General features: G+C 52.6%; 1 protein-coding gene across 3 annotated transcripts in view; it reads right to left on the bottom strand.

Annotated features, from left to right (window-relative positions):
- BRINP1 (BMP/retinoic acid inducible neural specific 1) overlaps positions 1 to 2,883 on the bottom strand; it is a 93,078-nt gene extending 90,195 nt beyond the window's left edge. For all 3 annotated transcript variants that reach the window (XM_073314213.2, XM_073314211.2, XM_073314212.2), the window contains exon 1: positions 2,481 to 2,883. The gene's annotated coding sequence lies outside the window, so the exon portion shown is untranslated. The remainder of the gene's footprint in view (positions 1 to 2,480) is intronic.
- Positions 2,884 to 6,243: the final 3,360 nt, after the last annotated feature.

Consider the following 6,243-nt stretch of genomic DNA (forward strand, 5'->3'; position numbering starts at 1 on the left):
CATACTTCCAAGATATTAAACATGTGGGGGAGGCAGGCAGGAGGGGAGACCATGGATAAACCTTTCACAATCCTGCTTGGAACCAGCTTTTAGAAGTAGCAGTACCCTCTCAATGTGTCCCTGAAATCAGAAGTTTTACCAGGACAGTCAGCTGGCCTCATTAGAGTCCTGCCCTTAGGGAGATTACACAATCTCCTAACTAGGCCCTTGGAAGAGAGAGGAGGTAGGAGGGGTGGTGTGGTTAGTGCATCTTAAACCAGTGACGACATCTTCCCCTCAAGCACCATACCAGTGTGTTCATCCCTGAACCAGGGGGGCAGCAAAGCAAAGGACTGTTGGTGAGGGATTCTGCTGCAAAGACTGGAGGGTTTTGCTCTGACCCCAATAAGTAGAACTAGAGTAAAGTGGGACCTTTGAAAACTATGTGTGTCTTGTGGACATACACAGAGATATTCTCTCTCTCTCTCTCACTCACTCACACACACACACACAGAGCGATATACACAACTATAACAGGGCATGTGTGATTTCTGCAAACTATCCTGACAGTCTCTAGCCCAAAGTCTGAAGGGTGCAGATGGTTCCCTCTCCTGGGAGACAATTCATGCTGCACCCACCTTGGCTGAAGCCTGTCTGTCTTTGCTTGGGTGAAGTAATCACCGAGTCCCGGGGCCATGCAAAGAGCAGTAAAACACAACAAGTCATGCAAAGCATTTTCTGCTGAGTGGCCATGGGCTGTGGAGGCAGACAACCCCCAAATCAATGCCTGGAAGATAATCCAAAGCAGAACAGTGTGCTTTCAAAGGGAGTTGCTTACCAAGAGATGTGCAAAGGCGGGGGGGGGGGGGGGGCGGCGACGCAGAGGAAGGGGACACCAAACCTGCCTGGAGATTTGATTTGCACAGACAGTGTGAATGGCAACACAGAGAAAGTGATGTGTGTGTAGATGGGTGCAGCAGACCAAGAATGGGGGTGGGAGATTGTGTGACTCCAAGATTGTCTGTGTGTTTGTGAGAGAGAGAGAGAGACCAAGATTGTATGCGTGTGCATGGGGTGGGGAGTTGTGTGCGTCCAAGATGGTGTGTGGTTTGTGTACAAGTAAGAGGGAGGGAAAGAGACCAAGTTTTGTGAGGTGTGTGTGTGGGGGGGCGTTTGAGAGAGAGAGAGAGAATCACTAGAAACTAGGCCAGATATTTTAAAAAAAAACCCGCATATTTCTTGCTCCAAAACCTTGATTATCTTCTTTCCACTTGCCAACCCCCCCACTTCTCTGTAACTCTCCTGAAAGCAGCTTAACTCCCATTAAGGAATTATTACAATAAACCCAGATGGAAAGCCAGGCTAATATCCAGAGCATCGACTCCAGATGCCAATCACAAGGCTAAATTCATCCATGAAGATCGTCAACATTTGGTCTGCAGTTTCTTTTCTCTTCTCCAGGGCTCCTGCGCCCCCCCCCCCCCCCCAGTATTGTATCGAGGGACACCTCCCACGCCCCCAGACTCTTCATGGCTCCTCCAAAACATGGAATCGGTGAGGGACCTGTCGGCGATGATGATGTAATGGTGTGGAAGTGCTCTCTCACTTGACCTCCCCAAATCCCCTATGGCCTGGGAAAAGCAAACTTATGCTCCTTTACCAGGCAGAAGTGCAAGCAGCCTTCACAACTGAGCGGCTCATCAATGCATAAAAAATCCCCAGCCCGGGGCGGGGGGACGACGGGACGGACAAAACCCTCCCCACATCTATGGTCCTCTCCCCCCGCACATACAGACGTCCCACCCCCACCCCAGCTCCCCGTTATTCCTTGCCTGTATTTCAGTTTCTTCCAATTCCCATTCGGGGTAGAGACTAATCGGTGTGGGATTTAAAGCCACAGACTTCTCCTTCTACAGGATTTGCTTGTCGCTTGCACAAATGGAGCCGTGGGGATTAAGTGGAGATGACACCATCTCTTTGGGGACGTTTCCCCGGGATGTATCAATATTCTGCAATCCAGATAGAGCTGCAGGTTTTCACCCCCGCCTCCTGCTCTAGCCGAAGGCTGCATCCTTCCTCCCGTACGTTTTAGAAATGTACCTTGCCCCTAGCTACGTGATCCCATTGCATAAAGCAACTCCCCCCCCCCCCCATGCGTGCAAATGTCCTGACAGCCACAAGCGTGTTACACACACATATATCAGAAGCTAACTAGGTTACAGGACTTCTGCATTGAAACCCCACATTAACTTAGTGCAAACCCAGAGGGGAAGGAGAAGGGGAAAGAGACTGCCCGGCAACGTGTGTGTATATGTGTGTGTGTGTCAATGGCACTGATTCCGGGGGGGTAGGGGGGGTGGGATTCAATAGGACACCTTACAAAATGACATTACAGTAAGAAGGGATCACGACGAATGCGTGAAACGCAGTTCAAAAGCTGGGCACCAGGACACTGGGCTAACCGGGGATCCGATGCGGATGAAGCGAAACCCTCCCCTTACCTGAGGTTACTGTTCCTCTTTGGCTGAGAGCTGATCGCCGGTGGGTTTTATTGGGCTCGACAGGAACTGGTGGGATCGCCTCGGTGTCCAGCTTGCATACTGGGCGCTGTGCTGATAATGCAGGCGTGGGGATGCTGGGGGTCTAGCAGTACTGTTCATGCTCAGACAGAAAATCCCTTCCCTTGATCCAGATCGCAGGCATTAAGGGCAGAGGCAAATCCTCTCTCTCTCTCTCTCTTTCTTTCGCTTTCTCTCTTTTTTCCCCTGTTCCTTCCTCCTTTTTCCCCCTCCCCTCCCCTCTCCTCTGCCGATCAGTTTGTAGCCATCGGGGAAGGAGCAGCCGAGGCAGCGGGGAGAATGGAGAGGGGGCTGGAAATAAAAATGAAAAAGGCTTCGGGAGAGAAGCGAGAGGCGGGGCTTTCTGGGAGGGGCGGGGCTTAGAGACGCCTGGATAAAATGAATGGGGGGGGGCGGGGGAAACAGGGAGGAGCCTAAACCCGGAGATTTTATTCTAAAAGGTGTTTTGTTCACAGCTGGGGGGGGGGGGGGGGGGCTGAGAAGGGGACACAAGAGGAGGGACTGGCTCGGAGGAGCTGGGCAGACAGAGCCCGGGACGTGTCAAAGGCGGATCAGACTCGAGCTGGGGCTGCGTGGAGGGGCCGCGAGTGTGTGGTGGGGGCATCCAGAAGCGCGTGGGGAGGGGGGGTCTCCATGCGGTCAAGGGCCAGCCGTGGGTGGGACTGCAGAGTTCGCTTGCGTTGAATGGGGTGTGGGGGGAAGACACGGGGGGGGGAGAGAAGGCAGCAGGGGAGTGAATTTCTCATGAGAGCACCCGGCCCTGATCTTTTTATTTTAATTTAATTTTATTTTATTTTATTTGCGAGCTTATGCTTCAGGGAGGAGCTGAAGCGCAGAGCAGAGGCGCTGGGATTGCGGGCGCTCACCGCACTGGGGATTTGATTCGATTCACATTTCAAGTCCTTCTTGCAAACTCCTTTGAGGGCAGGGAGCGGGCAAACAGGTCCTGAGCACAGACTGAAGCGGGGGGGGGGGGTGGGGGGGTTTGCAGGGCAGTGCCCCGAGAACACGATTGCAACTGCAGGGTGGGTGGGTGTGGGGGGGGGGGTGTAGCGAGTCCATGCAGCGATTGCAGGCAGCTTGCTGCTCGCTGCTTTCTCCTCCTCTCAGTGACGGGAAGGGGCCAGGGTGGGCGGCAGGGCTGAATCCTGCCGGATCTGCAGGGCTGGGAGCATTGACTCGGCCGGGGGGCCAGCACGCCCCATATCCCCCGCTGGAGGCCCGTCCCTCGGGGCGCTTTGCATCTCTGCGGGGACCCGGGGACACCGTTCAGCACCTGGGAGAGCTCCCGCAGGGGACACGTCCCGCTTGCTCAGCCCTCCGGCGTCCAGAGCCTGGCTGGAGAGAGGCCGCCGATCGGCCCCGCTGGGGACCTTTGTCCGATCCGCAGCCCGTGCTCCTCCTCCGGCATCCGTCTGAACACGGCTCTCCCGGACAGCTCCGGCTTCTTTCCGTGACCCAGCCTCGGCGGCGGATCCTCCTCCAGCTCTGCCCTGCCTCCTTGGCACCGGATGGAGCTTTGCTGTGCTTGGAATAGGGGTGGAAGCCACCCCGCAGAACAGAGCAGCGTCAGGAGGCTGCAGACAGCCCGAGCTGCCATCCTGATGCCTTCAGGCTCGTCTGGGCTAAGGTCCAAAGGCTGGAGCTGGGGAGGGGGGGGAATCTCTCCCTTCCTGGGTCTCTGGACAGCAAAAGACAACGACAGTTGTGCAATTTATCCCCATCCCCCGCAAAAAAGACAGGCAAAAATTGGGGCTGGGGGTCAGCCGTGAGGTCAGGGCGCTCTGGCTCGAAGGGGGTCACCGCATACCCATAGACTGAGCCTCGAAGGCTGCCCGAGCTGTAAAGAGCCATTAATAATCCCTGTCCCTGTGGAGGTTCATACCCAGTGAACTCTCCCTCTAGCCACCAGCTCATCTTGCCGTGGCAGATAGGCAGAGAGAGAAACAATCCGATGCCTCTGCTAGGGACGTGGGGAACGAAATCAATGGTGCAGTTATCTCCCCCCCCCCGCCAGGTCCTTCCCCAGCGGGCAATTACAGGCTGTCCTAGCCTTCACTCCCCCACCCTCTACCCTCCAAGGCTACAGAGCATTGTCTTAAGCTAAATCTTCTGCAAATCTTCCCTAAGCAGAATTAAAAGCTGTTTGGTTAAACTCCAGGCTGGCCTGATAGGTGTGAGGCTTAGCTTCTCACATTTACCTTCCACCCAACAGCCAGGTTTACTTTTCCCGATGATTGTTCCAGGGCAAGACAGAGATGTTCTCTTAAACATTCCCTGCTTCTGCCAGGTGGAGGGCCGCCACCCATGAAATTAGTCCCCCTGGTTTCAGTGGGGACAACTGGCAGAGGTGAGTGACTACTCACGGGGACTAAGAGCTGCAGGGTCAGGACCCTAAACAAGCTGCATGTCTACAAAGGAATTGTTGAAAAAATAAAGTGCCTGATGACATTACTACTCTGTTCTTTGATTGTTCCTGTTGTCCTCTAGTTGCAATCCTGTTTTATACTTGGTTGTTTTAAATTAAGAGAGGGTCCCAAGTGCATCTCCCCACCACCAATAATCATTTAGGAGAGACAATGCAAGTATGATAGGGTGTATTACCCATCTGTAGACTGTAATGGCCTTTGCCCTAGGAGGCACCTGCTGGAAAACTCCAACTCAGTATTCTCCGACCCTGTTGGCCTGAAAGGCAGATGGAAAAGGCAGATGGAAAACAGTGAAGTGAGCTGGGATGGCCTACCAGGATCTGAATCCCAAACATCCAAAAGTCTCACAGGACCCTGGTGAGTCCACACTTCCACCCATCACACCAGCATTCTCTACAAGTTACCATCCCTCTTCCAAAGGGGCAGAATAAATAAACTCAGAATGACAATGCTGCATGAAATGCTAGTTACCATTAAAAAGAAAAGGAGTACTTGTGGCACCTTACCATTGATACTTGAAGGGTAATGTAAGAGCCACACACAGGCAAACACAGAGAAGCAGTAGGATTTGCCCAGCTTTTCCCTTCCACAAATAGCCTTCACCAAAATGTTGACCAAACCCCACCCCATAACCCAAAAGCCTCCACTTTGTCTGTATCACAAGAGGATTACTTGGTGCAATGGGTATTCAACACGTTCTCTTGCAGCTGTGTTGTGAGCAATGAGCTTTGCCCATCTGAATGGAGACTTGGTGCATAGTCCACTGCTTTAATCTGCTGCTTTAGAAACCTAAGCTGGTTACAGCATATTTAGCTATGTGTCTGTTCTTATGTGTCAAAGATAAGGTTTCTGCATGTGGTTTTTAAAAGCAAAATTATTTTACTCCAGTAGCTTCTTCTTTTCAATGGTCTCTTCTCTTTAGTCTTGGATATTTCAGCTTCTTGCCTTCTCTGTGCAATGAGTGAGGGCCAGACTCCCAGCCCGTGTAAAGCAGCCTACCTCCATTAGGCCCCACATTTTCCACCTCAGACCTTATTTCTGAGGTCCCAAATTTTTGGGTCTGTCCAGTCTTCCCTTGGTGTCAGTGTCTGAAGAGTTGTATTTAGATGTGCTCCTAGACTACTTTAATAATACTAAAATAAGCACAACAGGGCATAGCAGCGGGCATGTGAATAGTTCGTAGATCTATTGCTTCTGTGGTAGAGAAAACCTATTGAAGGCACATCTCTCTCTCCCTCCCCATGGAGAAAATGGAA

This window comes from Lepidochelys kempii, chromosome 16 (assembly GCF_965140285.1).
Source record: "Lepidochelys kempii isolate rLepKem1 chromosome 16, rLepKem1.hap1, whole genome shotgun sequence".
NCBI classification, from domain to species: domain Eukaryota; kingdom Metazoa; phylum Chordata; order Testudines; family Cheloniidae; genus Lepidochelys; species Lepidochelys kempii.